We start from the raw sequence: 9,695 nt of genomic DNA, 5'->3' as shown, positions 1-9,695 counted from the left end.
GTGAATTAGTCACAGTTTGTGAATCCTAGAGCTGTAGTAACTCATTAGAGAGATCAGATAATCATGTCTAGAGTTCACACTTCACATTCTGATGGAAAGTAAAGTACCCAGTCTGGGCCCAAGAGCAAACCCAAGCTTGTTCCTAAATTACTTAATTCAAATAAGTTTTTTGAGCCTTCCTGTGCCCCACTTCTACCACATTGCCCCTTGACAATGTAAATATATGATATGACATATGTTATGCATAATAGTTATGCCATCTTACTATATACACCTATCTCTAGATACATGGTAGATTTGATAGCTGGTAGACTATAGACAGATAGAGTTGGGGGAAGATAAGATAGATAATCTTACTCACATTTGAATGATATAATAAAAAATGAAGTAATTAAAGAGCTTGAGAGAGAGAGAGGGAGGGAAGGAGGGAGGGAGGGAGGGAGGGAGGGAGAGAGAGAGAGAGAGAGAGAGAGAGAGAGAGAGAGAGAGAGAGAATGTGAATCACTATGGAGAGTGCAAATAGTAGAGAATTTACTACATTCTTGAGGAACATCACAAGACATTACAGCCACTGTTGAAAAAGAAAGTTGTGACCACAAAATTTATCTTTTCAGCTCAGGAACCCTGCCAATCCCTCCATGGATTGGTTTGTTTCTGTTGTTGGATTTGGGTTATTTGCTTTTTGGTTTGTCTCCCAGGGTTGCGTTGGTTTCATAGTTACCTGCATCAGAAATAGATGGGTGGTGCCATCCGCAGCCTTCCTCATTCCCATGTCAGGGAATGCATATCTAGTGTGTCCTAAAACACAGCTGGAATCCTGGCACACGTAAACCACGGAGCTGTAAAATTTAATTATCTGGTCTGCAATCTAGGGAGGACACCAGCATATTAAATCTCTTTCCTATTAAATAAAACCCACAGTTTTCAAAGTGGAGCTCATGTTTAATCGTGCACATCAGTGTCTGTGTCTTAACAACATTAGTTGGAATCACACTCTCTCAAGAATGAATTGTGAAATATCCAACTTATTCCAAAGTCTCTGATTTAGAAAATATGAAACAAACTATAAACCATCTCCATGATTTCTCTTCATACTTGCCACTATTTATATTAATCAAATAACTATTTTTTAAATTCATATTTGATGTTAGTTCTCTGGGTGCTTCACATAATGTGGACTCATCTCAGTCACCACCCAAGCAAAGCATTTCTACCTTTAAACGGTCACATTTAAGGCACTTAAATTGCCTTGTGACTTATGCGATAGCATGATTGACAGTTTTATATTGGCATTTTATATTTGCTCTGGACTTTTAAGGATTTAGTTATGCTGTCAGTCTTCCCATTTCAGATCCCTCTGATTTTATTATAGCTCGTGTTTGACTGTTAATGAACAAATATGTCTGCCTTGCAGTTTATTTGTTAAGAATACAAAAAATGTAGGTAAAGCATGTAGCACACAATAGATGCACAATAAGAGGTCATTTATATCATCGTTATTATTTTTCAATGAATTAAAATAAAATTTAAGGACAGAACAGAGAGCATATTTAAGACATGGTTGTATTCAATTAACGCTACTTCAAAAATTATGAACAAATTTGTGGCTTAATATTTTCTGAGCACCAAGGTGTTAGGTTTCAGTATTTCTTAAGATACTCAACTATATCAGGACATTAAATTAGATAGCTTATCACTCTGTGACCTGGGGACCAGTTATCTACTTTAAAGGGTCTGGGTTCAGGCATGTATAAATCGAAACAGCAGTGTTCATAATCCCTTTACCCTCTTAAATTCAATATTGTATTTTATGACCCCAAGTGGTTGACCTAAAACTATATTTAGAATTTAACTCAGCCTTCTCCCAGGTGCTCCGAATGTTCGTTGACAGAGTTCTGCTCTGTCAGAAGATATGTATAACAAGAAATGTCAACAGCTTCTAATATTAATTTAGAGGCTGTCATTAAATAGAAATGAGTGCCTTGCTTATCAAAGTCAAGGATTAGGGATGATTTATGTTCAGCTGTGAGCTGGCCATGTCGCTGCACCTTTTTTGCAATATGTAAAATAAAAAAGACCCTTTTGCTTAAACTCAAGTCGAAAGAAAGATTGAGAGAAAGCCATGGAGCTATTTTGGTTATTTATTTGAAAAAAGAAAGTTAAAATGGCATTGTACTCAGAGCATAGACACCACTGGGGTATAGTCTGGTACATAAGGTTTACATTATATTTAAAAGCTCCTAAAAATGAGAAAAGATATTGAAAGTAACTATGGGGTGTTTTACACTGATTATATAGTGATTAGAGTTTCTGGTATCACACTCTGGCAATAAATTTCCACATGATAACTGCATAGCATAGTATTAGTTTTCTGAAACATGACCCAAGAAATTTTGAAACATCTAAGAACCAACACAGTTATAACAATCCGCCCCCCATATATGTTGAGATTGGCAATGACAAGAATATCACAGTAAAAGGATAAGATTTGTGGTATAAGTTTTGAGTCCATGTGAAACAGAAATTCACTTAAGAAATAATGTTGTAGTGGTCAGTGAGAATCACAGAAAAGTTAATGACTGTGCATACCTGTTCATAGTAAGTCAGTGTCTAGTGTCTAGAATTTGTATTAGTTTTAAGTAACTATTTTTAAAAGGGTATCCTTGACAAAGGAATGTGCTAGCAATAATCTTTTTGAAAACTTTGACAATAGGACTCATATTTCTTATACAAAAAGTGACTTTTGATGTGCCTTTGTTACTGGGCCATCCCTGGACAAGACAACAATACCGGGGAGTCGAGTCAGCAAAGGGCACAGAGATAAGCCACTCCAGAGATGAGTGCAGACTCTACCACAGGCTAGCTGCAGGCTATTCATGCTACTTTAGAATTCAGTATTCTGACTTCAAGAGCACAGTGTGCTGTGATTCCTATTTAGAAGTGCAGTGTATCACATAGGCTGGCCGCCAGGTCATGACTGCCTTTTCTTCTACATTTGTGAATTTTCATGCACAGCATGAAGACATTTATTCACTATCACACACAAACCAGCTAAGAAAAGTGATGTTCTGGAGAGCAAAGAAGCCCCACAAACGATTTAATTTTCTTTAGAATTTTACTTTAGTTATATGAGTATCTGGTATGTATATCCCATATGTGCATGGTGCTCACAGAGGCTAGAAGAGGGTATTGAAACCCTGGGCCTGTGGCTACAGGTGACTGTGAACCTCCAGCCATGGGTTCTAGGAACTGATCCTGTAGAAGAACAGAAAGTATTCTTAACCAGTGAGCTATCTGTCCACTCCTAAATTTTAGTTGTGTCTATGGTACTTATATGCTATTGAACCTGAAATAAAAACTGTTCCTTGTATACGGTGTGAGTCTTCTAGCTGCAAGTCACGTGACTATGGAAAAAATTGCTTCGTCTTTCTAAACAACCTATTGAGGTTTTGATGGTTATGAAGGACAATCCATAGAAAAGTGATATAACTCTGTAAGTTATAGATATAACTATATGGATACAATCTATAGATTACAAATATAAGTCTATATATTACAGCTGTAATGAAATCATGTCATTTCATTTTAGAAGGAATGGGATCACAAATACTTCAGGAAATACACTTTCATAGAAGGAGTTAGGCTTTTCAAAGCAACATTTATATTCAATACAAGGACTTAATATAGAGGCATTAACAATTCTTATCACTGTTTCCTTAACCATAGTTAACTTTAATTATCAGCAAAGGATTGCCTACAAAGTGATTTATCAACAGTGTAACTCCAGTCCCTGAGCAGAAGCCTTGAACACAATACACTGACTTCTTTATCAGTGGAATTTTAATTAAAATTTGATGTTTAATACTGGAGGCTACATTTTTAAAGTTTTTTTTTCCCCTAGAATCTATGAAACCTAGGAAATAATATGTAAGACATATTTTATTTTCTGTTCCTATCTCCTATCTAAACATCAGAGAGATTGTGTGTGTGTGTGTGTGTGTGTGTGTGTGTAGAAGTGTAACATTACCTGGAAAATAATTGAATAATCATATCTGAAACAGAAAAAGGACCAAGTTGATATAGCAATTATATATTTTTCTGAGATTCTTTTTCCAGCCAGTTTAGCAGAGAGAAGGACATAGGGTAGCTACGCAGAGTGACATACATTGAAATTTGCTATGCCTTGCTTACTATGGAAATTGGAAAAGACTGTTTATTTTCCTCTTCTCCACACTCTGTAAATTCCTTGATAAATCCTCAATAGTATGTGTAACAGTGAGAAAACATAGTCTTGTGTCTAATAAATTAAGTAGAATAAAAGGAACCCTGAAAGTTAATATAAAAATTGTAGGGTTTAATAGTGTTCATGCTGTAAGTACACGTGTCCATACATCACACTGTCTACCAAGAAAGGGCAAGTTTATGATATATAAATTCCCAGTACCTTAAAACTTTGAACAAAACATCTACTTTAGGGAATATATTAAAGCATGTGTAAGCTGAGTATCCATTAGGATTTTGGCGTGCTTGCAGGGTGATTCTGACACTGGCTCCTGTTCATGGAAAGAATGAGAAGCTGTATTTGATACTAAGTTTCCAATCATTATACCATTATATTATACCATCGATCCTTAAATCTCCAAACAGGGGCCATTAGCTATAAAGATAATCCAAAAGCTATTTCGTTACTTAGTTGATTTTTAAACGTGCCACAGTATTTAAAAGAATACATAAAAGTTTACATCTATTTCTACCAATTTTTTAAATACTTGTTTTATAGCATGCTGAAACTATTATAGAAGATTTGCAGGGTAACTGCAGACTGCTTGTTGCATTTACAAAAATAAGAGAAGAGACTAAGTTGAGAAATTGGGCTTTTCATGTAAATTATCTAGATTGGATCCTTATGCTAACTCAATTCCCTGGATAAAGCCAGCTCTCCACTTTCTTTTACCTCGGTAAACACTGCTTGTCTTAATTCTGACTGCTAGAGATAAAGTGCGCCTCTTCCAGCACAGAGCTTCAGCTTAAAATTAGCATTAATTTGCAGCGAAAGTGTCGAGTAATTTGGGAACATTTCTTCTGCTGTTTTTAATGTGCGCAGACTGATGACATAATGGCAAAGGAGCCAGGCTGCTTAATTGGATGTGAGCATGCGCGCTGGGGCAAAGCCACGAGTCTGACAGTGCCAATAATGTGTTTGTGAGTTACATTGTATCAACCTGTCCTACACATCCAGATTGTCTCGACAATGCAAGCATACCTCATTCTTGAGGTCATCAAAATTTAGGCCATATAGAAACAAGCACCGGAATTGTCACTGGACTCTGCTCATGCACCTGGACCTTTCAATGTAAAACAGACTCACTCAACCCTACCCAGTGTATTGATCCCCTGTTGACTCCTCTGCATTTTTTCTACGTTACTACATGTTACTTGTAGAGTCTCTATTTTTTTCAACATAGTCTTATGTAAGACTTCAGACCCAAATCAAGCCAGTCCTATGTGCTTCAATTACATCTACACAAAAGTCGCAGATGAAGCTGAAGTGAACATGAATATCTGAAAGACATCACTCAACCCATCACACCAGCCAACCTGCCTACAGGATCATGGCTTTTCTTCCACATATAATTTTTTTTTGAAGTTGTGTGAAGGAAATAGATGTAAACCACCCCAATAAAATATGCAGACTACTATTTATTTTATTTATATTTGAGGGGTTGTTGTATATGTGTGTGTACATTCGTGTGTTGGGGGTGGGTGTTGGGTAGTCATGCAGATGTCAGGTTCAGCAGTTGATATCAGATCTCATCTAAAAAAAAACCCTCCACCTTGTTTTTTCAGGCAGGTCTCTCACTGAACCTAGAGCTTGCTGATTGGCTGGCCAGCAAGCCCCAGAAATCCTCTTATCTCCTGTGTTTCATTACTGGGATCACAGGCGCACACTGTAAGCTTGGTCTTTTACATGGGTGCTGGGGAGCACAAATCAGGTGTTAAGCCCTTTACTGACTGAGCCATCACTTCAACCCCTAGACTATCATTTCTCATTCTTTATTAAATGATCACAGTTGATACGTATGCTGACTAATTCTACCATCTTCTTCCCTTATTTTGGTTCCCTCTTAGCTGACTTTCTTTCACTCATCCAATCCTATGTAACTTTGACCTCCTTCTAAACCTACTTAATTCGGCACTCAAGACTTCCATTACTTGATAGTCTCTGTGCCTAACCAGCCTTTACTGCAATCCTTTCTTAGCTTTCTACTCTGTAACTCACACAGTGGGTTAGAAATTACAAAACTGCCCATTTAAGGAATTGGTCAAAGGTTTTCTTGCGATTCATGTATTAGGTATAATCAAACATGTGCCCAATTGTGGCTGTGCAGTCTTCCCATACTTCCCCACAGACACCTCAACCCTGAGCCAATGTTCCTCCTCCCGTTCGCTTCTCTCACTCGTGGTGTTCAGGATAAACACTCCATAAATCTGCTTCAGTTACTGTTACTGCTGTGACTCCTGCCTGGCACAGTTCTTAGTCATCCTTCCCCTTGCTCTCCACAGTGACTACTTCAAACCTCCTGGCTCTGCTCGAAGCTCTACCCTCCTACACGGCAAGGTGCACTCCTGTTATCTGCCCTCCTACTCCACAAAGGGAAGCAACACCAACAGACAAAAGTTTCCTTCACTGTTCTGATGCTGTACTTCAACAATTTTGTTGAGTTCGCATATTTTCTTCCGCATCATTACAATTCTATAAAGCACAGTTCTATCCTCACTTTTTATTTAAGGACAACTCATCTGTTTGTATTTTGCATATTATTATTGTATCTTTAAGGATGATAGTGATTTCCTGACTGCTACTCACATAACTTCTTCTTCAAGCAGCACTCAGGAATAACATCTTCTTGGACATTTTGTAAGCACTTACAATATTCAGATACCATAGGAAATAGCAATAATGATTAGGACATTCACTGCCTTCATGAAGCTTATAATCCATTTTGAGAGAAAGTGACCATAGAGTTCACGGTCTCAGTTCATCAAATATTTCATGCCATCTTGTTCTTCATCTTACAATTCAAAAACACACTAACTTTAATCATGTTTTACTTTTACTCTTTAATGATATGTAGATCATGAGACATAGTTAAACTTATCTAGTGTCTAGGTCATACAAGAATATTCTACATTTCCTTCCATGTTTCACAATTACATTTTTTTGCATTTTTGTAGGATTTTTTTCTTTATTTTTTAAGATGTTCATAAATGCACAAAATAAAATATGCTAATACCTGCTTCTATTTCCACCTCCAGTTGCTTCTGTATCCCCCCAACGATTCCTGCTTCCAACTTCATGTCTGATTTTACATTTGTTTGACTGCTTTTGTTCTGATTTATTTCTGATTTTTTTTGTTCTGATTTATTGATAATTCACTGTGTCCAAGTAGCACTGGCTATATGTGCACATGTGTGGGACATTCACTGGAGCTTGAGAGGCATCATTGACATCTGAAACTGTAGTTTTGTTTGTCAAATGACAAATCAGTTTGTATAACAGCATTTATTCAATGATTTCCTTTTGGGCTGAATTTTTTTACATCATATTTAGTAAATAAAACATTTTTGCCTTAGTTTATTCTATTACTCAATAGGATCTCAATTCTGTTTCATTGATCAATGTGTATGTTTAGACATTTAGTTCTGTGAGGTTTAGAGGTCCCCTAAACTATGTTTTGAAGTGTAAAGCTATTTCTATCTTCTCTTATCTTTAATGATTTTTAAAAATTTATTCCTTTGTGGTATTATTTTGAAATCAAGTTATATAAGTTAAAGATTTATAAGAAAGAAAGAAAATGAATACTGGAGGTGAAATTCAATTGTTAAATACATACTCATGGATTCAAACCACAACATTATAAAAAGAAAAAAATGCTATGTCATTGTGAATTTATAAATTAATGCAAGAAGAGCTCGTGTCTTTAAAATGTTGAGTAATTTTAAGTGGAACTGAAGGGCATAGCTTCATCTTTCCTCATATCTTCTACCTCATTTTTGTTGGAGCATGTATACGATTGATAATTTTCTATCTTGTTTCACCTTTCCCTTTTAAGCCAATAGTGGCTTTGGTGGGGTTTCTTTGTGTGTCATCCTATTGGCTGGCACATTTTATGTTAACTTGACTCAAGCTAAAGTAATTTTAGAAGAGGGATACTTAGTTGCTAAAAAAAATGTCCTCACCAGATTGGTATGAATGCAAACCTGTGTTTCATTTTCTTAATTGTTGATTGATGTGGGAGGGCCTAGCTCACTGTAGATGATGTCACCCCTGGCTGGTGGCCCTGGGTGCTATAAGAAATCAGATTGAGCAAGCCATGAGGAGTGTGCCAAAAGGTAGCACTCCATCATGGCTTCTGCATCAGCTCCTGTCTCCAGGTGCTTGTGTTCCTGCCCTGACTTCCCTCAGTGGTGGACTGTTATGTAGAACTGTAAACTGAAATAAGCCCTTCCCTCTGAAAGTTGACCTTGGTCATGCTGTTTATCAAGAAGTAGAAAGCCCGTGCCATCATAGCATCTGTAAGTAGAGATTTACAATTATGCTTTCATTTCTCATTTGTTGAATCATCTTTTATTCCTTGACTTACTTGACTGATATGTTCAACATAGCACTACACAGTAATAGATTCAAAAGTCACCTTTGCTCTGTTCTGACTGAAGTAGGAAAGGGTTTTTAAGTAAGAGACTGGCTTGAAAACTTTATGTGTTTTTAGCATTAATGAAGTAACATCAAGCCATAAGTTTTTGGGTACTTTCCTGATGAACATAAAGTGATTGTTTTGACCAACAATGAAAGTAAACATATTTTTCTCTTTAGATACTCTTTGTTTAAAGTTATTACATTTTTAACTTTGAGCCAAACTTATACATTAAGTCATCTACCTAGACATGGCAAAATTCACTTATATAGTCATTAACAAAATTAACAAAAAAGTGACTTATACAACTCCAGAGAGTAGAAAGTACAGATCAAAGTGGTTATGAGATAGCTTCTATCTGAAAGTCTCTTTCTTAGCACACATGTAAGCGACCAGTATCTGATATGAACAAGACCTCCTCTTTGTAACTTTGCAGAGAGAGAGCCCTCTATTGGTTCTTTTTTCTTTTTTTTTATTGGATATTTTATTTATTTACATTTCCGATGTTATAGCCTTTCTCCAATTCCCCACTCCCAGACACCCACTATCCCCATCTTCCCTCATCCTGATTCTATGAGGATATGCCCCCACCCACCCACTCCCACCTCCCCACCCTTGATTTCCCCTGGGGCATCCAGCCTTCACAGGACCAAGGACCTCCTCTCCCACCTATGTCCAACAAGGCCATCCTCCCCTACATATACTGCTGGAGCCATGGATTCCTCCCTATGTGCTCCCAGGCTGGTTATTTAGACTCTGGGAGCTCTGGTTGGTTGGTATTGTGGCTCTCCCCAAGAGGCCACAAATCTCTTCAGCTCCTTCAGTCTTCTCTCTAACTTCTCCACTGGGAACTCCTTGATCAGTTCAATGGTTAGCTGTAAGCATCCACCTCTGAGTATGTCAAGCTGTGGCAGACCTCTAAGGAGACAGCCATATCAGGCTCCTGTCAGCATGCACTTTCTGACATCCATATCAGCGTCTACCTTTGGTGACTGCACA

This window comes from Grammomys surdaster, unplaced genomic scaffold (assembly GCF_004785775.1).
Source record: "Grammomys surdaster isolate TR1022 unplaced genomic scaffold, NIH_TR_1.0 65, whole genome shotgun sequence".
Classification (NCBI taxonomy): Eukaryota; Metazoa; Chordata; class Mammalia; order Rodentia; family Muridae; genus Grammomys; species Grammomys surdaster.
The sequence above is the reverse complement of the archived record's forward strand: the minus strand, read 5'-3'. Positions refer to the sequence as shown.